We start from the raw sequence: 25,738 nt of genomic DNA, 5'->3' as shown, positions 1-25,738 counted from the left end.
GAATTTCTCTTTAGAATGCAATCTTCTATCAAGACTAATGATGAAGATACTCCCCTCTATCACTTATTTCTTTGGAAAGATGATCTTTTTCTCCATTTTTCTTCACTTTCTTTGCCTTCAGCATCCAGCAGGACCAAAAGTACTCCCTCCATTTTGCACAATGCCAAGAAAGAAAAAAAAAAAAAGACTCCTATTCCTTGATTAAAGGAGCACAGCCATTCTCAAGGCATGTGAAACCCCTCCAGTTACTGTGAAACATCACTCTGTAAAGCCAATGACTGATACAATTCTTGAGAGAGTATTTCTTATACCAAATACAGCTGCAGTTTTATTACTAAAATCACAAATTTGTTTTTTTTCTCCCCAAATCTTTGAAATTGTGAAACTATAGTCAGGTAGTTTGTACAGGGCATATTGAATTTGGGAAAGTACTATATAAATGAAATTAAATAAAAGCAATGATCTAGTTCCTACTTTTACTTCCTTTATCTTCCTGAAGATAAACCACAAACTATGCTGTGGTTTTTTTTTAGAGGTCATATTAGCGGTCAACTATTACTCATATCCACATACATGGTTTTTTTTTTTTTTCCTGAAAGGCTAAGGGACATCAGAGAAGGAAAAAATTGATATCCCAATTGTGTTTCAGTTCCAGATATGAACAGAGTCCTTAGAAGAGGTTATTTGTTCGTTCTAATAATGCATTATGGCTGAGAAAGTCACTAAACATAAATACCCATAAATCTTTCTGCCTAAGTCTAGAATACTCTTTCTATTTCCTGGCAGTACTTTCATTTCAAACATTTCCTTTGGCTTAAAGTGAGATTAATTTGTTGACTTGGATCACATTTTTAAGTTTAGGCTTTTTTCCAGCAACAAGTTTTGTTTTTCCACATTTTAGGTGCATTCTGGAATCTTACTCACAACATTCAATAAATGCCAACAAAATTTTTAGTGGCACTAGCTATAGACCAAAGACCACACTATTCTTAAACTTCAGTCCCAGGCTCTGAATTCTTATTTTAGGTGGTGAATCATCGCTGTTCTTCCCCGCATGGTTGAATCAACATATAAGGGCCCTTCAGCCCCTGCCAAGATGATAACTAATGTCCTGCCAGGCCCCGCCCCCCTGCCCCCACCCCCCCCCCCCCCGCAACAGAGTGCTGACCAGCTTCAGTGCCAGGTCGCCCACAACTCTGGGCAGCAGCTATGGCTTTTCTTCCTGATTTTCTACTCCTTCTGGCAAGCCAGCTTTCTAGATCTAGGTCCACATCAGGCAAAAATGCAAACACTTTACTCTTGGCTTCTTCAGTACTACTTCTTCCCAATAATACTCTGCCCTATGGCATCAGCTTTTTTTCTCTCGGCTACTAGCTGTCTCTAACTGCCCTCACAGCAGAAGATGCATTCCATGGCCATTCCAACAATGACAGCTACCCTGGCTCCCAAAGGCCCGTGGTCCTTCAGCCACTCTCCCTTAAACAATCTCTCAAAAGACTAGTTCTGTTTCATCTTTCTCAGGTAGAAGGAACAAGTCTTTTTAGATCTCTATGCTCAGCTGTAAGTCATTAAAGAGGAGACCAATGGGGGAACAATTTGTTTCCTTAGAAAAACCTTTTTATGACTTCCTAAGTCGCTTTATTGTCTTAGAATTCCACATTTTTAGGCCAAGAGGAGCTGTGGCTCTTCATGTGACTACTGATTTCCCTTTAGGGTGATTAACTTAAGGCCTTATTTCTGTCAGTTCAATGGTTAAATGCAAATTGATTAAATAATAAGTTTAATAATAGGAATCCTCAAACATTCAATTTTCTGAACACGATGCGGCTCTCTACTGTAGATCTAAGGTCTCCATTCCCATGAAATGTAACACCCATGAAGGCTGACTAATCATCTGGAGGTTAACAAGTGAATGTTTGTTCAAGAGACTTTGCACATCCACAGGGTTACAAAGGTGACTCATGTTATCTTTCTTCTACTTAATAAGAGAAGTGACACAGACCAGTGCAAATTGCTCCCCGTGGATATTTCAGTGTGTACCTTAAAAAGAAAGTGAAATGAAGAGAAGGAGGAGTTCATCTTAACTCAAGAAAAAGACTAATACAAAAGAATCTGACAAAACATTCAGATTTTTAAAGCTGTGTCTGCTCAGGCATTAAGAGCTAATGGAAATTTGCAGCAGATGCTCCAATTTTCCCTGAACATTTATGTAAGTATCTCATTTTAAAGGCTGCATACATTTGGGGATAAGTACAGTAATGGCAGCTATAAAACAGATATGACAACATAAAATATGTCAGGAAACACCTGAAAAACCAGTTTGGGTCCCCATGCAAAATCAATGCACAGGTTAATCTCATAAAAACAAGTCTCTGTTAAAAAAAAAAAAAAGGTTAGATAAACAATTGATAATAAAGTATACACAGAGGGGAAGTTACTGTAAGGCCAACTCTTCCAATTTTCACAAAAATGTTACTTAGACCACTAATGCAGAAATACATATATATGAGATTGCGTGTCAAGTGAAGCAAATCTGAACACAAGAGATGAAATAAGGAGTATACATACAATGTCAGTGGCTCAATAGTGATGACGACATAAACTATGACAATCTGCATACTCTCCTTGGCTTCCAAGAGATCAACGTAAACACAGCTTTAAAACAATTACCTTGGTGATACTGCAGTGGTGGGGTGGAGAGGATGAGAATAAAGAATGACTAATTCTGTAATTGAAGTTGAATGATGAGTACCTAGGAATTCACTGTTCTTTCTACTTATGTAAATGTTTAACATTTTTCATAATAAAAAGGCTAAACAGATAATAATAAAGTATACACACAGGGGAAGTTACCTTAAGGCCAATTCTTCAAATTTCTTGATTTCTTAGAATCACAGAAATTTTACTTAGACCACTAATGCAGAACTACAAATATGTGTGTGTGTGTAACAAACAAATTGTTATGTGCAAGGCGCAAGGCAAAGTATCAGGAAAAATTTTAAATTCTTAATACTTGTAGTTTAAAACTGAGTTGAGTGGATAAGGCAAACATTTGGAAGTTAAAAAGTAACAGCGTTTAAACAATGCGATGGTACACAAGGTAAAATAAAAGGCAACAGTCAATGACTAAATCCTGAAAGAGACTGAAGAGCTCTTTTGGGCTAGCAAGGTAAGCAAAAGGTTCATGGAAAGGTAAGATGTCCACTGGTTCCCAAAGGATGGGCAGCATGCCAGACATCATCCATTTGCCCTCTAGGCTCACTGTATCCTCCTTTCCATTCTGCTCTGTGTCAGAGGGGTTACATCACTAGGCTCCCCTGCCCTCTGCTTTCTGGTTGAGGTCAGCCAGTGAAGAACCATGACAGATCAGAAGGAGGTAGCAGAGTGAGATCAGAATATTCATTGTCCTGGTTCTCTACCTCTAGGTCACCTTGGATTGGCCGTGTTCCTCAATAGAAGGCTATTTCTTTCCAGGTAGGCTGCTCTCCAAGACTCTTCTTCTGATTCTGATACCTCTCCCTCTCCTAATGCTGCTAGCTCCAGATAACTGCATTATGCTGTGGTTTGCTTACTGAAGTCCAACACCTTTATTACTAATATCTTTGTAAATATACCTTCCTTGAATTATCCTCATTTCAACGTGCCATTTGCTTCCTTGGAATACTGCTGATACAAGTTGACACAAGGGTAGCAGTGACCAGAAAAGCAGCCATGACATGACTATATTTTTAGAAGTAAGAATAAGCATGCTATCTGGGGGTGAGTGAAAAGATCGATATGGCTGAATAGGAAAGTCCACCACGAGGAAAGAAGACGACAGGCATTAGCAAAACAGGAGATTTCTTGTTTGGAATGTTTAGACATAACAACATTAAATATATTAAATTGTTACAAATAAATAATAAACAAAAGTTATATCCCAAACCAGAAAAGTTCTATAACCCTTTCCACCAACTCTCTCAAATCTTTCCTTGACAACAGTATTCCACAGGCAAACGCTTCTGATTAATATCTTTCTCACAAAAAGTTAGGAGCCAAATTATTTCAGTTGTCTTTATTTCCTTATAATTTGCTATTTGGTTATCTGGGTATCTAATTACTTCTTTATAGTTACAGTAGTATGGTCATCATGAGTAAAATCAAGTTGAACAATTCATGTGGGCCTGGAGAAAAGGCTGTAATTTTCTGTGTTTATATGAAGAACAGTGCAATATGATACAAAAGAACCTTCTCTTTCAGAACAAGAATTTTTTTCCAAAATGGAAAAAAAAAAAAAATTGTGCTATAGAAGCAATGGCCAATAAATTCCCCATTCTTCCAGATTATTATAATTCTAAAATATGACAAATTTATTTTGCTCCAGCCAAAAGAAGGCAGGGGACATAAGCTCAAGGGTCCCTCCCCTAAAGTGCCCTCAATTAGCTGTGTGATCTTGTGACCTTAGGCAAGTCACTGTCTCTGTGAGTTTTAGATTGCTCAGATGTAAAACAAGAGGGTGAAGCTAGATGAACTTTCAGGTCCCTGAATTATAAACTGTCTATAAAGTTACCTGGAAACTGCTTACACATTATTTATAGATTTACCTCACTATATCGGCTACAATTTATTTGATTTAAAATCTTTTGAGCCCAAGGTAATTATTAATTACCACTAAGAAAAAAGTGAGTATAAATATCACAAGTATATGGAGTTTCATAGTATAGAGTTTCTTAGTTGGCACATAGCCTGAGAGAATATTCTAATTTGGCAGCTGCAATGAAGACATAAGGTCTAACTAACATTAACCAATATTCAGATTTACTATCATTTATTGAGCACCTATAGTGTGCCAACCAGAGTGCTGGAGACTACAAAAATGACTGAGGAAATCCTCGCCCATGAGGTGCAAGTCTAGGGAGTAATGCCTCTGTAGATTTTGTGTAATACTCAAATTTTGTGTATTTTTTTTTTTTTTTTGCAGATGAGGAACCTGAGACAGACACAAAGTGGTAACTGGTTTAAGAACAGGAATCCAGGCCAATCTCACTCTAAAACCATGCTTTCTCTAATATACCAATTTTCCTCTTAATTCTCAATGAGAATAAAAATGTACAAAATATCAATACTGAAAAGAGTAACAGCTCCTTACAGCTAGGCTCTATCAAACATGTTAGTGGTATCTGATCCTCATAACTCTTTAGGACAGGCTAGGTGGGTGTTATACAATCTTATAAATAAGGAAACACTCAGTGTGGTTTAAGTGACTTACCCAAGGTTACATGGCTGTTAAGTGGCAGAGCCAGTGTCTTTCAAATCAATTCCTGAAATTAATACAGTCCCTTGGATCAATCTTCAAAATCCAGCTGTGGCCAAGAACGAAAGTATATAGTATCAAAACATTTCTCTTTCTTGGTGAAACAAAGTAATGATTTTTTTTTTTTGGCAGTGAAAAATTTCTCAATATTCCATGTAAAAAGAAATTCAGAGGAATGTTCATGCAACCCTATTACGTAATGCAAATTTAAATAATTTATCTAACAAGCCGACTTGAGGATTTTGCAGAAGTTAGGAAAAAATAGCTCTGGAAACTTCTCCCAATAATTGTGTATTTTGTTTTACCTCAGAATTTACGTACTAGACTCAACACTATTGGTTTTACTGACATCATTTTCTAATGAGAATGGAACAATAAATTGCACATTGCTATTTTAATCTAAACTAAAAATACAATCTAACGAGTGATTCTGCAACCAAGCACAATAGGCAGAAAAACAGTATAAAAAGATATGACACAGTGGTGTGACCTATATATCTTCTAACGCAGTTTCCTACTCTGGTCCTACATTTCTTTGCCACTGTTTCTTATACTGGCTGGAATAAATCTAAAAGATAAAAAAATGCTTATTCGTTTCACCTAGAATGCAACTACCTTATCGATTACGGTTAAGTAAAATAGCTCACTGCCAGGGCAGAAAAAACATCTTTAGGGCTCCCCTGAAGTTAATTTTCAACGAGTTAGTGAGGTAAAGGAATGAAGGGCCAGGCTTTCTTTTAATCAATAATGCAACCCATACTCTGAGCGAGAGCGGAGTACTGGAGAAAGTGCAAACTCAAAGAGGTGATAAATCCAGTAATTGCCTGAGAAGAGCGATGCAGACTGATAGGAAATTACAGCCCACTGCAGAAACTTAAAAAGACCGCCTTGGGGTTTGGAAAGTGGCCTCCACCTTATTAATCATCCCGGTCTTCTACGCAAACCATTCATTCCGATGCCCCCAGGTCTCAAGAAGTGGGAACTTTCCCTGATGGTCTCCGTGATCTCCGGAGATATCATTCTATCTCCAGAGGATGGTAATAAATGCAGAAGACCAGGGCTGCGTTTCTGTAGTAGCTTTTTCTACACCACGCACTGGCTAAAGGACTGAGGTGATGGGTGGGGAATGAGGGGGCTTAGAAAATTAATCAAAAGATGCTGTGAGAACATCGTGGCTGGGTCCATCCCGGCTGGCCTAAGCGATCTCACATCTGCAGAAGGAAGCAACGCCTGGAGAAGGAAGCAACGCCTGCGGGCGGGCCTGCAGGCGGGCCGGGCTGGTGACAGTATGCAGGGAGCAGCAGGTTCCCCCCCACCCCCAGCTGCAGGGCAAGCCCGGAGTCTCCGCAGGCCTTGCTGCACAGAAGACAGAACCGGGACACGGAACTTGGGGCTTGTGGCTAGCACCTGGCGGGGGTCGGCCGGCTGAGGAGGAAGCGAGCGCCGGCAGAGGCCTGAGGGGAGGATGCACATGGCCGGCGGCGGCGCTAACAGCGGGCGGAGGGGCGGCCCCGGGGCGCGGTACCTGCGGTCAGGCGGCGGCTGCTGCTTCCGCGAGCCTCGTTTGGCCAGCCAGGACCCGGCCGTGCCCTCGCCCTTGTCCTTGCCCACCTCTCTCCCGGCTCTTTTCCCTCTTTTCCCCCGCTTTCCCCCTCCTCATCCGGAGCTCCAAAATGGCGGCGCTGGGAACGGATCACGTGAGCCGCGGGTGGGTCAGGTGACCCGAATGGCGGGCAGCGGGGGCGGGGCGAGGCTCAGGCCCCTCCTACCGGCATCCCGGGCCGCCGAGGCTGGACCCGAGAGAGTGAGGCTCCCCAGCCGGTTTAAGCCCCTTGCAAACCCTGGCTCCCGGGCGGGGTTCGGGCCCAGTTGTCTGGCTCTCATGGCCCCTTCCAGACGTCTAGATTGAGAAGTCACCATGTATTCACTTTGGCATCTCCCCACGTCGCCTAAATCCGCTGTGGGCTAGCCTTATCACCCCACTCACCCCGCAATTGGCTTTCAACAATGGGCATTGGGGTTTTTTTTTTTTTTCTTTAGCCTTGTGCTTCTGGATTTGGTAGGACTGTACATTTCAAGGTGTTCTTGGCTAAAATATAGAGGTCCTAGCCAGATTCGCAGCTTGGCGTTAAGGGGTGCCTGTTAAGGGCCAGAGCTGGCCCTGGGAAATCTCTTTGCTTGAGAGATTCAGGATTTTCAGGGTTTGTAGGACCAGACCCAGTAACACAAGCTCAGCCCTCCGGGGGCACGATGGTGTTTGTCATTCGGATCTGTTTTATGAAAGATACTAGGGTGGTTCCCCTGCTAACAGTGAAAAACGGACTGAGTAAAGCATTCCAGCCAATTTCACCAAAAATGCTGGATAGTTTTGCCGTATTAGCAACTACGCAGCGTGGTGCTTGGGTCTGGACTCCGGATGAGCGGTGGACATGAGCAAGGGAGTAAAACTGAAGATTCTGGCCATTGTAATGGAATGGACTCATTTGGTGAGATACCTCTTGGGGATCTATTCCAGATCTTTTTAGAGGCCTTTACAGCTGGCTGGGCTGTCCACGGTCCTGGGAGGAAGATCCAACAAAATTTAGAATCAGACAGGCTGATAATTCCTGTTACAGTATTTCAGAATTCAAATTCATCTGAATTTGGGGGTTAGGAAACCAGCAAAATTAGAATTTTTATTATTATTTTTTTTAGACAGAATCTCGCTCTCTCCCCAGGCTGGAGTGCAGTGGCGCAATCTCGGCTCACTGCAACCTCCACCTCCCAGGTTCAAGTGATTCTCCTGCCTCAGCCTCCCGAGTAGCTGGCACTACAGGGCGTGCCACCATGCCCAGCTAATTTTTTTGTGTTTTTAGTAGAGACGGGGTTTCACCATTTTGGCCAGGATGGTCTCGATCTCTTGACGTCAGGATCCTCCCGCCTCCGCCTCCCAAAGTGCTGGGGTTACCGGCGTGAGCCACCGCACCCGGCTGCAAAGTTAGAATTCTGCTATTCCACAGAATCCTTTACCAATTAGACCAAATAGCTGTGAAGAAATAAAAATAAAATGTTGAGTAATTTTTTTTTCAATAAAAGGTAAGAGATTGAGCAGGAGACTAGCATGGAAGGGTGGAAGGAAAAAACAGTGAAGAAAAACCAGAAATACGAAGTGTTGAAAGGGAGAACAAACAAGTAATATGAGAAATTCCTTCCCTTGGGCTATTGGCACAAACAATCCTAACTTCTTATCTGAAGAGAGGCTTTTCGTTAGTCAAGTCTTAAGTGTAATGTCCATGAATCTGAAAGTGGACAGACGAAATGACAGAATTATTTGATCAAGGGAGAGCACAGAAACACAATAGAGAAAATATAATCTAGGGAAAATAAAGAACTTTTAAAACAAGCGAACGAAAGTGTATCTTCGTCTGAAGTTCCTGTAGTGGTCATTACTGGTATTCACCAGCTAGTTCCCATTGTCCTTCTTCTGGCATAAGGTTAGATAGAAATTCCTGACCCTGTGGCTCGGGGGTGTGGCCAGTACTGGTGTTGGCCAATGGATCGTGTCTAGGAGTAAGGGCATTCCCTGCCTGCTGGAGCATTTAATTGCCAGCGCGGTTCCCTCCAGAGTACGTTTCCCTTTGGCTTGATGACTGGCAATGTTTCAGGTGGTGGCCATCCCATCAGCTGGCATCTTAGAGGGACAATGATGAGCTGAGTCCCCAGCTGACCCATGGTGGTGGATATGTAGGGTGAGCAAGTCTCTGACGATTTTGGAGCTAATTTTTTGTTGTTGTTTTTTTGAGACAGAGTCTCACCCTGTCGCCCAGGCTGGAGTACAGTGTGCGATTCCAGCTCACTGCAACCTCCCCCTGCTGGATTCAAGCCATTCTCCTGCCTCCGCCTCCGGAGTAGCTGGGATTACAGGCACATGCCACCACGCCCGGCTTGTTTTTGTATTTTTAGTAGACGGGGTTTCACCATGTCAGCCAGGCTGATCTCAAACTCCCGACCTCAGATGATCCACCCACCTTGGCCTCCCAAAATGCTGGGATTACAGGCATGAGCCACCGCACCTGGCCTTTTTTTTTCTTCAATTTTAGATTAGGGAGGTCCATGTGCAGATTTGTTACATGGTATATTAGATGATGCTGAAGTATGGGCTTCCATTGATTCCCTCACCCAAATAGTGAACATCGTACCCTATAGGTAGTTTTTCAAACCTTGCCCCCCTCCCTGCCTCTCCCTTTTTGGGGTCTGCAGTGTTCATTGTTCCCTTCTTTATGTCCATGTATACCCCGTGTTTAGCTTCCACTTATAAGTGAGAACATGCATTATTGGGCTTTCTGTTTCCGTGTTAATTTGCTTAGGATAATGGCCTCTAGCTGCATCCATGTTGCTGCAAGGGACATGATTTTGTTCTTTTTTATGGCTGCATAGTATTCCTTGCTGTATATGTACCACATTTTCTTTATCCAGTCTACCATTGATGGCACTTCAGTTGATTCCATGTCTTTGCAATTGTGAATAGCTTCAGTAAATATACGAGTGCAGGTGTCTTTTCAGTAAAATGATTTATCTTCCTTTGGGTATACACCCAGTAGTGGGATTGTTGGGTGGAATGGTAGTTCTAATGTTAGTTCTTTGAGAAATCTGCTTGTTACTGTAGCATGACACAGCCACTGATACCCACTCCCTACTCTGATGTACCTGGAACAGCCAGAGCCATTAGGAAGAAATCATTATAGGCAGAAAGGAATGATAATGAAGGAATTAGGACCTTCATTCCTGAAGACTGAGAAAGTATACAATGCAGAATCTGATAGGAAAACCAAGACAACTTCAAAAATCCTGGGACACAGAACCTCAGTATTTCTCTTTCCTAGAAAAGAACTCTCTGGAAAGTTACAGTCAACATTTTTAAGTCAGAAGAATGCAAAGGCATTCAGATGTAGCTCCATTGAACTTGTGGACATCTCACCTAAACTCTTCTCAGCACCTCTCACCTGCCACAGAGTGTTATTTATCATGATTTAATTAAACAATCCTAGTAAGATTTAGTATTACAGATAGGAAACTCGCTTACTCAGTTATCTAGCGCCTATTCAGTGGAATCTGATTGTGTCTCCAGATGAGAGATGACCCGGTAACTGAATCCCTATCTCCACACACCTCATTATTTTACTTTGAGGCCATTAATTAGTCGATGAGGCTAAAGGTTTCACTTCTCCTACAAGTATCATGGGTCTCTGTATCTCCTAAAGTGACCACGGAGTTTGATGATTTTACAAGCTGAACTGGAGCGCTACTTACATTTTGGGAACACTGAAGACAGTGCCTCAAGTAAGTTGCCAAGGTGATGACTGGTTGTAAACTGAATGAGACATTGAACCAGTTGAAACTGGAGGAAGACCTACTTGTTTCCAGCCACAATACTTATGAAGGACACCTTGTCTTTGGTGTGATAAGATTAGATTAGATTTGTTTTGAAGGGATTAATCATGTAAGTCTTTGGCACAGAACAGAAAATTGGATGAGACATGTGGCCCGTATTTCTTTAAGGTGTAATTTTTATCATGACCTTTAAAAAATATACTGCCTCAAAAAAGGAGAGATTGTAGAAGGGTGAGAGGAGGCAAGAGAGCTAAAAGGCGAAAAAAGGATGTGGTAGTGCGAGCTGAGAAAAATAAACCCCAAAATTGTCCCTGACTTTGCTACTTAGCCCTTGTGGGACTGTGAGCAAGTGGGCTCTATCTTTCCGATGTTTTCACCTTGCTTGTAAAACAAGAAGTTCAATTTATCCTTTTTTTTTTGAGCTTCAGATGACTGGTATATAGAAGCATGGAGTTTAATGATAGGAGTCCTCTGGGTTCAAGATGGGACTTCATCATTAAGAATAATGGCAAGACTTGATTTTATTAATGAATGAAAAGATTGCTTGATGTAAGTCAGAAGGAAGGAATGTAGGATGAAAAGACGTGATATATTGTTATATATACAGCTATCGGTAATAAATTAACATTAGCTCTGGGTTCCTTACACTTTGCCTCCTGAATATACACCTAGAAATACTTCATAATTGTAGTTCAGGTCTCAAGGACTATCATAAATTATCCATCTGTCATTCATTCTCTGCTAAAAGCCACAGACCTACGTTTCTTCAACAGCACATCAACATCTAAAATCCCTGGTGCTATGAGGCATACATACGAATTTATTTCTTATTGAGGGCCCAAGTAAACCAGAAGGATACATAATGACCAACCATGACGATGAAGAGGAGGAGAAAGAGCAGGGGACGTGATTGTGAAAGTCAGGGTTGGCTCTGGCTAACACTGGTCTTTGCTTAATTTGCAGCTCAGCTGTTTTGGGGCTGAGATGCTAACTTATTTAGAAAAGGCCCACCGAGGAACTCAGACATAGCAAATATAGCAGCCCTGCAGGCGACGCTGCGGTGGAATTCTCTCCAGAGTTCTCCCAGCCCTGAGACCCTGTCTTAGACTCAGGACCTGGGTATAAGGACAAGAATCAATAATGGTGACATCTAGCGGCCCACCTGCAATGTGCAGCCAAGCCACAGGGCACTCCAGTGGAAAATGGGACCTGTGCCTAGTCCAAGCCAACTTAGGCGTGACCCCAAGCTCCTGAATCAGCCTAAGAGTTTGGTTTCTGGCAGAGATTCCCTGCATTCGTGTTGATTTGTGATTGGGATCCAGGAAATGCACCAGCAGGCTGGGAGTGGAGGTGGAGGGGGGCTGCTTTTGAGGCCGACAGGAGGCTCCTTTCAGTCTAGTCTGCATATGCCACAGACTGGTGCTGCAGGAAAGCGTGGCTCGGCGGAGCTAGCGGTGGAGCAGGGAGCTTGCCTCCGCCAGACTGTCTTTCTGCCTCAACGCAGACTGGTTATTGGAACGCTCAAGCAATTTTCAGTCGTCTTTGTCAATAAAGTCAGTCTCTTCTCTGCAAGGGGAATGAAAATGAGATTTTGAGGCCTCCAAAGAGCTCTCTTCTTTGGCCATTTTTCTCTACCCAGGAGCCAGGGAGTGGCTCCACCGAGCTGGGTGGGAGCTATTTGCTCTGCCCTCAAACCCCTGTTGACAGGTAATACCACCTGCTTCTGAATAAGACAATATGATTGTAACAAGATACTGTTCAATTCTTCCTAGAGAAGCAGTTTCCTGAAAACAGTGGCCTTTATTGATGAGTGGAGCAGAGGAAGAAAATGAAAAGAAGGAGGAGAAGATGAAGAAAGACACTAAAAGGAAAAGTAACTGCTAATCAAACCAAGAGAGCCCAGCTAAGGGGTAATCCTGCAACTTAAAAATATGTCATTTGTTATTTTGACAGCTCCTCTTGAGGTGATAGACTAGGAGGAGCTGCTGGCATCATCACTGACTGGCTGGGAGTTCTACTTCTTGCTTAAGACATCAGTAAATGGATAACTGCAGATTGCAAGGAGTCTATCTTCTAAGATTCCCAGCTTGAGCTCTTGGTATACTGGGGAAGACCAAGCAGAGGGAACACGGTATAGTATTTGACCTTCTAGGATGTTTAATTAATTAATTAATTTATTTATTTATTTTTATTTTTTGACACTGACTCTCGCTCTGTCACCCAGGCTGGAGTGCAGTGGTGCAATCTCGGCTCACTGCAACCTCCGCCTCCTGGGTTCCAATGATTCTCCTGCCTCAGCCTCTGGAGTAGCTGGGAATACAGGCATGTGTCACCACGCCTGGCTAATTTTTGTATTTTTAGTGGAGATGCGGTTTTACCATGTTGCCCAGGCTGGTCTTGAACTCCTGACCTCAAGTGATCCACCCATCTTGGCCTCCCAAAGTGCTGGGATTATAGGCGTGAGCCACCATGCCCAGCCTGGGATGTTTCTTTTACTGAGAAAGAGACATGAGTGAGAAAGGAAAGGAAAAAATGCATATCGTACCCAGAGAAAGTTCACTATATTAGTCCGTTCTCATGCTGCTCTAAGGAGCTACCTGAGACTGGGTAATTTATGAAGAAAAGAGGTTTAATTGACTCACAGTTCTGCAGGCTTAACAGGAAGCATGACTGAAAGGCCTCCGGAGACTTAACAATCATGGCATCAGGCAAGAGGAAGCAAGCATATCTTACCATGCTTGGAGCAGGAGAGAGACAGAGTGAGGGGGGAAGTACCACACACTTTCAAACAACCAGATGTCATGAGAACTCACTCACTATCATGAGAACAGCAAGGGGGAAGTCCACCCACATGATTTAATCACCCCCCACCAGGACCCTCCCCAACATACGGGGATTACAATTTGAGATGAGATTTGGGTGGGGACACAGAGCCAAACCATATCATCCACACTGCAAATAGCAAATTGCATGCCCCTTCTGGTCTCATCTTCAGCTCCACAAGGCCAGAAGGCAGGAAGGCCCAGTAGAAGTCTGTCGCCAGGTATAAGTGGTTCATCCAGAATTAGGCATGAGTGGAGCTGTGGGGTGCATGAAGCTTCATGAGTAGGTGGTCAGGCTGCCATGCCATCCATCCCTCTTGCATCAGGCCTCCTCCTTCCACTCATATCTCTAGGCCACCTGCAGGGACATCCCTAGGACCAGATAATGGGAAGGCAAAATCTGAGCTAGCTAAGTTCAAGAATGGGTCACCTTGGCACGTGGAAGAAAATGGACCAACCTGAATGGAGCAGGGATGTGCACACGGACACAGGGCATCTATCTGGATCGTGGAGACACCTCTGCTGGGGTTGGAGGACTCAGTATGGGGAGCAGGAAGAGCTCTGGCCAGAAAGGCAGATTGGGGCTGGGACTGGGCCAGGCAGAGACAGGCAGCAGGCCTCTGTTCAGGGCCTTCTGATGGAGGGCCGTGTTAGGGGCTCTGCTTGTGTGATTTCCTGCGTCTTTGTGGGCTTCACTCTCTTGTCATTAATTCCATGTGTAATCACTGCCTCAACATCTGTCTGCCCTGGTGGGAAATGAGCTTCAAGAGCCCAGGGGAGCTTGTCAGTTTTGTTCATCAATGTCTCTCCTGCCCTCCCGGCCTAGAACAGGGCCTAAAATGTAGCTACATTCAGTAAACACTGAATGATCAAAGAAAAAAGTGATTTCATTTAGCAGACATGCTCCCAAGCATAAAGTTTGTTGGAGGAGCTACTCAAAAGCATCTTTTGGGAAGATAGGGCGTGAGATTGAGGGCCGGAGGCTTGGAAAGAGAGTAAACATGGCATCCAGTTGGAGACGAGGGAGTTGGCCACAAAGAGGCCCTAAGAATCCCGTCTGTGGACTGGTTTTCATTGACCCTGTGCTTCAAAACCTGTTAGCATTCACTAGCTGTGTGTCCTGGACAAGTTACTGTACATCTCTGTGCCTCAGTTACTTCATACCTACCTTACAGGGCCGTTGAAAAGTTTAAAGAACCGAATGTATGTCTGACTCATAGAAAGCAATCAGTAAACAATAAAGTATTGTTATTACAAAGACTGGGACTGGAATGTTATGAAATGGAAGGAAGAGATGGAGTTGAAGGACACTGTGAACAAAGAATATGTCGCATTCAATGGCTTGTTGGAAACAAAGAATATGTCACATTCAATGGCTTGTTGGAAACAGGGTGGGCGCTTCTGCTCTTCCACGCGCCCTTGATTGGAAGCTGCTGTTCGCAAGGCACAGACGGCTCTGAGCTCCAGACACCGATGACAGAGGCAGGCACAGAAGTCAGACAACACACGAAAAGAAGAAGGGCAGAATCGCCCAGCGACTCCATAATCAGCTTATGTCGTGGAATTTGATGTGAGCACGTTAGGAATGTCACATACGACTACGTGGGTTTTTCAGCCTATTTTTCCTGAATGCGGATTTTGTTGGCAACTGAATGTGTGCTAACACCCTAAGATTTAGTTGCATTTTGGTTAAGAAGTCCAGAAGACTTTGGACTTGGCTTTGAAAAACCGAAAGTGAATTGAATTTGCATTATTTAAGGGGCTTATTCAGATGAACAGTGCTATCTCTTCAGATGTAAAAATTCCAAGACTCAAGAGTTGATATTTCAGCAGCAACAATGACATCTAGGGGCTGGTTGCTACAGGTTTAATCTTAGCTATATATGGTCTACATTTTGAAAACGAAGAGTGCTAACATGTTGATGCAATCCAGAATGTCTGCTTGGACTGTGTGAACTTGGTTGGTGGCCAGGGCAACGCTGATGGATCAAAGAAAAGAAAAAGCTGAAAGTGGCTTATGCTGTCATCTAAGAAAATTACTTTCCTTCTGAAATTGCAACACCTCTCAGTTTGCTTGATATACTCATTTTCCCCCGACCTTTTAACCAGGGATGTGGCATCCTTCTCAGCTTTCCTGTTTAATCCAGGTCCACTCTTCCCATGAGTGACAGAACCAACTTTCCTGCACGGAGAGGGGCTGGGGCCTCAGGTTCTAGCCCCTTTTGGTTTTTCCCATCCTTTGAAGAGCTGGTGGAGCAAGTCTTTGGTGGTTCATTTCATCTCTCCTCTATGGTTATTTATTTTGTTTTGTTTTGACACAGGGTCTCTCTCTGTGGCCCAGGCAGGAATGCAATGGCCTGATCCTACCTACTGACTCCTAGCTGAGCCTCCAACTCCTGGACTCAAGTGACCCTCCCACCTCAGCCTCCAGAGTAGCCAGGACTACAGGTGCATGCTACTGCACCTGGCTAATTAATTTTTTTTTTTTTTTTTTGGTAGAGATACGGGTCTCGCTATGTTGCCCACCCTGGTCTCAAACTCCTGATTTCAAGCAATCCTTCTGACTCGGTCTCCCAAAGTTCTGGGATTACAGGTATGAGCCACCATGCCTGGCTCCCTTATATTTTTATCAGATTCTTTCATTTTCATTTTTATTTTTTTTGAGACAGAATCTTGCTCTGTTGCCCAGGCTGGAGTGCAGTGGCACGATCTCAGCTAACTGCAACCTCTGCCTCCTGGGTTCAAGCGATTCTTCTGCCTCAGCCTCCCAAGTAGCTGGGATAACAGGGCCTGCCACCATGCCCGGCTGATTTTTATATTTTTAGTGGAGACAGGCTTTTACCATGTTGGCCAGTCTTGAACTCCTAACCTCAGGTGATCTGCCCTCCTTGGCCTCTCAAATTGTTGGGATTACAGGCGTGAACCACTGAGCTCAGCCGAATCAGATTCTTTTAAATGGAGACTAAATACATCTTCTTGACTTTACGGCTTTGACCATCAGTCTCAGAGGCAGCCTTTGGTCTGTTGTCAGTAAGTCATTCAACTAACAGTGTTGATTAAGCTCCTCTGAGTACAGTCGTGTGTGTGTGGCGGGGGGGGGGGAAGGGGGCGGGTGTGTGTGTGTGTGTGTGTGTGTGTGTTCCACTGGTGCTTAGATGGGAATGAGGGTAACTTGAAAGGCAGTACACATGGTATAGCCCACATGAAAAACACACAGTTTAATCAGGAGACACCAAACATACATGTTAACAGAAAATAAACTGTATATGAAAACATCTGTGAGAATACTGGAAAAGTACACAAATATTCAGATAATGTTTAAGTTTCCTCCCAGCATGAACATTCTGTGATTTTTGTGCAGATTAAAACCAGTACCCTGCTCTACGGATGCATAATAATGTTGGTGTCATCGCAAGAATAATAGCTATGTTACAGATTTTTGGATTTTTTGTTTTGTTTTGTTTTTTTGAGACCGAGTCTCACTATGTCACCCAGGCTGGAGAGCAGTGGCCTGATCTTGGCTAACTGCAACCTCCGCCTCCCGGCTTCAATCAGTTCTCCTGCCTCAGCCTCCTGAGTATCTTGGATTACAGGCATGTGCCACCATGCCTGGCTATTTTTTGTGTGTGTGTTTTTAGTAGAGACAGGGTTTCACCATGTTTGCCAGGCTGGCCTCGAACTCCTAACCTCAGGTGATCTGCCCGCCTTGGCTTCCTAAAGTGCTGGGATTACAGACGTGAGCTACCACGTCCCGCTTAGATTTTTGTTTTGTTTTAGTGAGAGCAGTGCAAAATAGAACCCATCTCCATGGTTGAAAATGGGTTGACTCATTGTTAGCAAGCTCTGAGATTCGTTTCTGGGCCATTTGCAGAAGTGTACATTTGCAGTTAGCTGAGAGTAGCAAAACTTGGCCTGACTGTACCACTCTGGAGATGTGTGCCCTCAGTGTTTACTTTTCTGTTTACCTTAACATGGGCCAGGAAGTCCTTTTCGTTTCAGCCCTTGCTGTTGACCTTTCTTTTTCTCTCTTTAGTGTGTTTGTCCAGTCTCCTGCCTCAGCAAGTGTGCAGAACGGATGCATAGCAGGTTGTCAGTTTCACCTTCTACATAATCCTCAAATCTTTCCCTTTCTGAAGGAGTCTAAAGGTCCCCAGTGGCTGCTCCTAAAGATCCAGACCTTTATCTCATCTTCGAGGTCCAGCCTGATGACCCTGGGCACTGCCCCAGCCTCAGCCCCATCACACCTGCCTATCCTCACCAATCTACACTTCAGTTTTCCAGCTGCACCAAGCTCCATGTCCTCACTGTCTCTCCCCACTCCCCATTCATTCTCTTACTCTTCCTTCGGGTCTTAACGAAAGAGCTATTTTCTCAGGGATGCCTTCATTGACCTCTGTGACCAGATTAAAATCTCTTTACCCTCTCTTAACACCGTGTGCCCCTTGCTATAGTTGCAGTTTAACTGTGTAGTTTGGGGATGAATGGCCACTCCCTTCTATAGACTGTGGATTCTGTGGGGTTGTCCACAATGTTGTATCAGCATCTGGCATGGTACTAGTAGATTCTTGTAGTGCTTCAGATCTATCTACCCAATATCACATTGCTCCATTTAACTGTGTAAAATAGAGAACTGGATGGTAGACCCTATGGGTTATCAAAGGTTATATTTATGTGGGTTGTTGGATCCACTGAGGAAATCTTGGTTTTCTTTTTTCTTTTTTTTTTTTTTTAAGATAAGGTCTTACTTTGTTGCCCAGGCTGGAGTGCAGTGGTGCGATCTCGGCTCACTGCAACTTCCACCTCCCAGGCTCAAGTAATCCTCCCATCTCAGCCTCTCTTGCTGGGACCACAGGTGTGCATCCTCACACCTGGTTAATTTTTTTGTATTTTTAGTAGAGACAGCATTTTGTCATGTTGCCCAGGCTGGTCTTGAACTCCTGGGCTCAAGTGATCCACCTGCCTCAGCCTCCCAAAGTGCTGGGATTACAGTCATGAGCCACCATGCCCGGCCAGAAATTTTGATTTCAATAAATACTTAATTAACATCGGTAGGCATCAGTGTTGAGTAAAGAAAATTCCAGTTACTTAAGGGGTCTCATTTGTCAAAGGGCCCCCTTCATGTTAACACTGAAATGATGTAAATCACAGGGACACCTGAGGGGGCCAGTTTTGCATCAGTGGAGAAGTTCATCTTTGTTAGCTGGAAATTCTTGTACTCTACACCCTTGGCAGAGAGTCCAAGCTGTCTCTGCCTGCTCCCGCCTTCGCTCTGCCAGTTTAATCTGGGGTTGCGTTCTTACAGCTCGGGAAAGAGCTGCATTCAACTCTCTCTTGGAAAGACCTTCATGTGCCTCACTAACCACAGGTTAAGCATAGTCTTGAAGTTTAACCTGTAAGGGAGAGATTATCACGTGGCATCTTAATTTGGAGCAGGGATTTGTAACTTGCAATCTACTTGGAAAGAAAAAATAAAAGATAAACTTAAGGGAGCAGAGCAGAGTGTTAGCACCCAAAGTCCTCTCTTGGGATGTTTTTCTAATTGTTTTTGAATTTATCCTAGTTTTCAAAGTCAGAAGAAAAAAAAAGACTAGTACGGGGTTTAAGGGTAGAGATTCTGTCTGGAGTGCCTGGACCTGTTTCCATCACTGTCACTTGCTAGCTGTGTAACTCCAAGTCCTCACCTTTCACGAGCAGAGAATTCTATCCCCCAACTCCTAGTGTTGTCCTGTGAATTTTATGAATGAATACCTTGGAGAGTACTTACAACTCTCCCGGGAGAAAGCATTCTTTAAGTGTTAGCTCTTATTTTTCCCTAGAAAAGTGGTGGACATGTGCTTTTTCTTATTCTGATGTGTGGATAGTGTTTGTGGTTCACAAGGTCATTCATTTACTTACTTTTTTTTATTGTTGTTTGTTTTGAGACGGAGTCTCACTCTGTTGCCCAGGCTGGAGTGCAGTGGCGCCATCTTGGCTCACTGCAACCTCTGCCTCACAGGGTCAAGAGATTCTCCTGCCTCAGCCTCACTGAGTAGCTGGGATTACAGGCGCCAGCCACCACACCCGGCTAGGTTTTTTTTGTTTTTGTTTTTGTTTTTGTTTTTTTTGTATTTAGTAGAGACGGGGTTTCACCACGTTGGCCAGGCTGGTCTCGAACTTCTGACTTCAGGTGATCCACCTGCCTTGGCCTCCCAAAGTGCTGGGATTACAGGCGTGAGCCACTGCACCTGGCCTCACTTGCTTAAATTTTAAAGCATCTAAGGTATGCACCGTGCTGAGGAAGAAGGGATGAGTAGGGAGAGAATCCCTGCTTTCACAGAAGCCATGATCTAGTTGGATAGAGAAGGTCCCTGTAAGCACAACTTCAGAATGTACCGAGTCCATTCATTCATGCAGCAAATATTTCTCAAAGGGCACAGTGGCTCATGCCTGTAATCCCAGCACTTTTGGAGGCAGAGGTGGGAAGATTGCATGAGGCCAGGAGTTCGAGGCTGTAGTGAGCTCTGATCATATCACTGCATTCTAACCTGGACGACAGAATGAGACCCTGTCTCAAAAACAAGAACACAACAGAGAAAAACAAACAAACAAACAAACAAACAAAAAAATAAGTATTTCTTGAGTACCAGCTGTGTGCCAGGTGCTGTACTTAGCACCAAGGATACAGTGGTGGAAGGAATAGACCAAATTTCTGCTCTCCTGGACCTTAGAATCTAGTGAAAGAGACGGAAATAAACAGGCAAAGAGGCAGACCAATGCGAAGTGTAATTTCAGTGCTGGAAGAAACTAGAACAGAGTGAGGGGATGGTAGGTACATGAGGGAAGTGGAGGTTCCTGTTTTAGAGAAATGGGGTGTTCAGAGGAGGCTGCCCTGAGGAAGACCAGAAGGCTGGTATCCAGGGACTGACTCTTCCAGGCTCAGGGGAACCACAAAGTGATTAGAGCCAGGGCCGAACACAACCAAATATAGCAAGGCCACTCAGGGAAATCTCAAAGGAAATGACAGGTGTGGATTGGCAGAGCAAAGGCAGAAGATATTCCAGTGCTCTGTTGGTGAGATCTGATATGGTTTGGCTCTGTGTCCCCACCCACATCTCATGTGTGATTGTATTCCCTGACGTTGGAGGTGGGGCCTGGTGGGAGGTGATTGGATCATGGGGGTGGTACCTAATGGTTTAGCACCCCCCCAGTACTGTCTCGTTGTTTAAAAGTGTATGGCACTTTGGGCCGGGCATGGTGACTCACGCCTGTAACCCTAGCACTTTGGGAGCTGAGGTGGGTGGATTACCTGAGGTCAGGAGTTTGAGACCAGCCTGGCCAACATGGTGAAACCCCCATCTCTACTGAAAATACAAAAATTACCCGGGTGTGGTGCTGCACGTCTGTAATCCCAGCTACTCGGGAGGCTGAGGCAGGAGAATTGCTTGAACCCGGGAGGTGCAGGTTGCAGAGAGATGAGATTGCACCATTGCACTCCAGCCTGGGCGACAGAGCAAGACTCCATCTCAAAAAAAAAAAAAAAAAAAAAGTGTGTGGCACTTTCCCCTTCGCTTTCTTCCTTATATATATATATATATGTATATTTTTTTTTTTTTTGGTATGGAGTCTTGCTGTCGCCCAGGCTGGAGTGCAATGGCACAATCTCGGCTCACTGTAACCTCCACCTCTTGGGTTCAAGCAATTCCCCTGCCTCAGTCTCCCGAGTAGCTGGGATTACAGGTGCCCACCACCGCGCCCAGCTAATTTTTGTATTTTTAGTACAGACGGCTTTTCGCCATTTTGGCGAGGCCGGTCTTGAACTCCTGACCTCAAGTGATCTGCCGGCCTTGGCTCCTCAAATTGCTGGGATTATAGTCGTGAGCCACTGCACCCAGCCTGCTCTCTTCCTCCTGCTCCCGTGGCTGCTTCTCCTTCATCTTCCACCGTGATTGTAAGTTTCCTGAGGCCTCCCCCGAAGCAGAAGCCTGTACAGCCTGCAAAACCATGAACCAATTAAACCTCTTTTCTTTGTAAATGACCCAGTCTCAGGTATGTCTTTATAGCAGTGTGAGAACAGACCTGGAGAAGGGGCATTGGGTGGAGCGGCACAGCTCATACTTCCCTCACCTCTGTGAAGGGCCTTGCAGGGTCTATGGAAGGTTCCTCTGCCTCGTGCCTCAGGACCCAGCATTGTGGATTTCTCCAGCTGGTGCCATGTCAGGCTCAGCCCCTTATCCTCTCCATCTCAGGACTGGGAAGCTGGGCAGGTGCAGTGACACCAGCGGAGTGCCCAAGAGCTAATGGGATTTTAAAGTTGTTAGGGCATTTTGGCATTCAGTTCCCTGAGATGAACAAAGTGTCTTGTCTGGTAATTGCAATTAATGGCTCTGCTATTCAAGCATATCCGTCAATAAATCTCCTCTAATAACCGATTGGGCACAGTCGTTGCCATAGTTATGTCTCTAAATTGAGCTCAGGGTAGTTGGCCACAACACTGACCTTAGCGGGGTCAGGGCTGCTTCCTGACTGTATGACTGCATATCCCAGGAATTAGAATGACCCTCCAAATGATTGGCTTCCAGCCAGCTGAGAGGCACGCTCAGCCCCTCAGCTTAACTGCCTGGAGATTTCCTGTAAATCTCTTAAATGCAGAATAAAAGTCTTCGAAACCCTGTAATGCTGGTGGTTGCAGTAATTCTGTCCAATCCACTTCTGTACAATGCTGGGATAGAGTCAACAGGGAGACCCCACATCAGATTGGTGGTCACCAGTGTTGTTCACGGCAGGCCTCATCTCAGATTCCTTGGTTGATGAGGTCAGTGCCCTACCATGCATTCATTCTCTTTAATTCTTCCCTTGTAGATAATTCCTTCTCCACTCCCAAGTACTGTCTTTAAGAGTCCATCTCTCTACAAAAAAAAAAAAAAAAAAAAAAATTTTCTTTATTTCTAGAGTGCCATCTCAAAACCCAGTTTGGAACAGGGTCTTGCTCTGTTGTCCAGGCTGGAGTGCAGTGGGGCAATTATGGCTCAATGCAGTCTTGAATTCCTGGGCTGAAGTGATTCTCTTGCCTCAGCATCCAGAGTAGCTAGGACTATAGGAATGTGCCACCATGCCCAGATAATTTTTATTTTTATTTTTTTTTGTAGAGATGGGGTCTCTCACTATGTTGTCCAGGCTGGTCTTGAACTCCTGAGCTCAAGGGAGCCTCCCACCGCAGCCTCCTAAAGTGTTGGGATTACAGGCATGAGCCACTGCACCCAGCCAGGAGTCCATCTGTCTCTTAATCCCACCCTTTGGTTCTTTCATGGGCCATAATTCTGTAGCCACCATGCTTGCTTGTTTGGTTCAGGGGTCAGCTTCCTGAAGCCCCAGCCATTACTCAGAGATCACATCTGCCCACTGCATCCTCATTTCATGACATGCCTTGCGTCTTCAGGAGATTTTGGATTTCTAGAGTGCCATTTCAAAACCCAGTTTGGACACCTCCTGAGGTGGGGGTGCTTTTAAAAGTATCTATTTATACACTTGAGATGATTGCAGATGATCACACAGAAGGTGGAAGAAGGGACCTGGAGGCAGAAGAAAAATAGTCTCTCTTAATTCGTGTCTGTGTAAAATCCCTAAAAAAATGGGAAGACAATGGAAGTCCATTTCCTGTCTCTGATTGGGACTCAGGCTTGATTTAAACTTTTCTTTCTTTTTTTTTTTTTCTATAGTTTTTCAGTCCCTCAAGTCTCTTTTATTCTAACACAGTTCCTTTTTTAAAACATTTTTTATTTTTTATTTATTTTACTTTAAGTTCCGGGATACATGTGCAGAATGTGCTGGTTTGTTACATGGGTATACATGTGCCATGGTGGTTTGCTGCACTTATCAACCCATCATCTAGGTTTTAAGCCCCACATGCATTGTATACTCTTATTCTCTTTTTTCAGAGTTGGGGTCTTGCTTTTTCCTGGCTAGAGTGCAGTGGCATGATCATAGCTCATTGCAGCTTCCAGCTGCTGGGCTCAAGTGATCCTCCTGCCTCAGCATCCTGAGTAGCTGGGATTACAGGCATGTGCCACCAAGCCTGGCTAATTTTTATTTTTTTTGTAGAGATATAGATCTCGCTATGTTGCCCAGGCTGGTCTCAAATTCCTGGGCCCAAGTGATCCTCTTGCCTCAGCCTCCCAGGTGGCTGGGACTGTTGGCAGGTACCACCATGCCTGCCTATTTAAAAAATATTCTTGTAGAGACAGGAGCTCACTATGTTGATCAGGCTGGTCTTGAACTCCTGGGCTCAAGCGATCCTCCTGCCTCCACCTCCCAATGTGCTGGGATTGCAGGTGTGAGCCACTGTGCCTGGCCATACTTTTCATTGCTCTCCATTTTTGCTGTCCTGCTCTTCTTCTGTTGTTTATCTCAGAGTTAATGTCGTAGAATTTTAGAGCTGGAAGGGTCTCAGGGATGGGAAAAGCAGAGAGGTGGTGCAGCTGGGGGCTCACGGAGCAGAGGCCTGGGCTCAACCATCCTGCCAAGTGCCCAGTTTCTGCACCATTTTCCTTTCTGGAGAATCTCTGTAACATGGTGTGGCAGGGCTTACCATGTTCACCTTCTCTTGGAGGGTCTCTGTGAGAAAAATGGAGAAGGATTTCCATATGCCAGAAATCTGCCAAGGCATCTCTCTTTTTTTTTTTTTTGAGATGGAGTCTCACTCTTTCGCCCAGGCTAGACTGCAGTGGTGCTATCTCGGCTCACTGCAAGCTCTGCCTCCTGGTTTCACACCATTCTCCTGCCTCAGCCTCCCGAGCAGCTGGGACTACAGGCGCCCGCCACCACACCTGGCTAATTTTTTGTATTTTTAGTAGAGACAGGGTTTCACCGTGTTAGCCAGGATGGTCTCGATCTCCTGACCTCGTGATCTGCCCACCTTGGCCTCCCAAAGTGCTGGGATTACAGGCGTGAGCCACCACACCCAGTCAAGGCATCTCTTTAAGATGAAATAAACTGTTTATTGGTTTGCTTGTAACTTTTACAATAACCGTCAAATAGAATAAAAACAACGTGTCTGTTTTCAAGGTGGATCAAGTTGAAAAACTCACCGAGTTGGTGCAGGAATCCTAATCTTTTGAACTCTAGCATTTCAAGTTAATATCAAAAGAAAACCAACCAGTTTCTGTGTGGGTTTGGAGAGGTGAAATGTGCACCTTTTCGAAATGCTTCATATCAGTGGCTTATAAAAGTATTTTGATGGATGTTTGATGGAATTTGAATTATTGAGCAATGTTAAATAGGATTTTGGCTTCGCCGTTAATGATGTACCATTGAAAGGAGTTATAAACATAGCAGGAAATTTGCTTTAATAAAAGAGGAAAAAGGGAAAGCAAGTTAAATGCAGTAAATGCGTGATGCGGAACAGTTGGAGGTACTCACCTCCTCCCTTCAGCTCCGTTTTCTCCTCTGTGTGTGGAGTTCTCTTACCACCTCTGCTGACATATTCAGCACAGACATTCAGCTAGTACTGGGTGTTCCTGGGTCCCTATCTGAGACCCACCCCAAATGCGTGAAATATCTCCAGATTTTTAGACCCCATCCTGGATGCATTTCTTCTACATGTTGGCCAGTGCTGGTCAAGGGGCAGATATATTGTTCATCACTGTGGTATCTGGACTTAGAGAAGAAGATACACAGACAACTCTCTGCTGAACACTTTGAGTTCCAGAAGAGGGCAGATGACAGATGGGGCTGTTAACCGCAACGCGGCTTGTTCACACTATTTGGGCGTCCCGGGTGCGCGCAGTGTGTACCTGGCAAGCCCGGTCGTACACTGGCACCAGCACAGAAGGGCTGGCTCTGGTCCTCCTCATGGAGGGGGCTGGGGAGAATCCTCAGAGACAGGCAGAACATGAGAAACCAGAAAAATTGAAATGAAAATTGACCACTAGGAGAGTGAATGGAAATGCAGAGGAGAATAAATGGGAAGTGAGAGGAGAATGGAAGATGGGAGGAGATTAGGGAAGAAATGCAAATTCAGGCCAGGTACGGTGGCTCACGCTTGTAATCCCAGCACTTTGGGAGGCTGAGGCAGGTGGATCACCTGAGGTCAGGAGTTTGAGACCAGCCTCAACCAGGCCAACATGGAGAAACTCCATCTCTACTAAAAATACAAAAATGAGCTGGGCGTGGTAGCATATGCCTGTAATCCCAGCTACTCAGGAGGCTGAGGCAAGAGAATTGCTTGAAACCTGGGAGGCGGAGGTTGCAGTGAGCCGAAATTGTGCCACTGCACTCC

The 25,738-nt window shown here is 44.5% G+C and overlaps 1 protein-coding gene across 4 annotated transcripts in view; it reads right to left on the bottom strand.

The window, feature by feature from the left end:
• Window positions 1-6,992, bottom strand: part of ZNF507 (zinc finger protein 507) — a 40,993-nt gene extending 34,001 nt beyond the window's left edge. Inside the window, exons 1-2 of one of the 4 annotated variants that reach the window (XM_009236774.4) lie at window positions 6,819-6,940; window positions 5,249-5,342 (exon numbers count right to left, since the gene is read on the bottom strand). The gene's annotated coding sequence lies outside the window, so the exon portion shown is untranslated. 4 annotated transcript variants of the gene reach the window in all.
• Window positions 6,993-25,738: the final 18,746 nt, after the last annotated feature.

This window comes from Pongo abelii, chromosome 20, assembly GCF_028885655.2.
Source record: "Pongo abelii isolate AG06213 chromosome 20, NHGRI_mPonAbe1-v2.0_pri, whole genome shotgun sequence".
Classification (NCBI taxonomy): Eukaryota; Metazoa; Chordata; class Mammalia; order Primates; family Hominidae; genus Pongo; species Pongo abelii.
The sequence above is the reverse complement of the archived record's forward strand: the minus strand, read 5'-3'. Positions and strand labels throughout refer to the sequence as shown.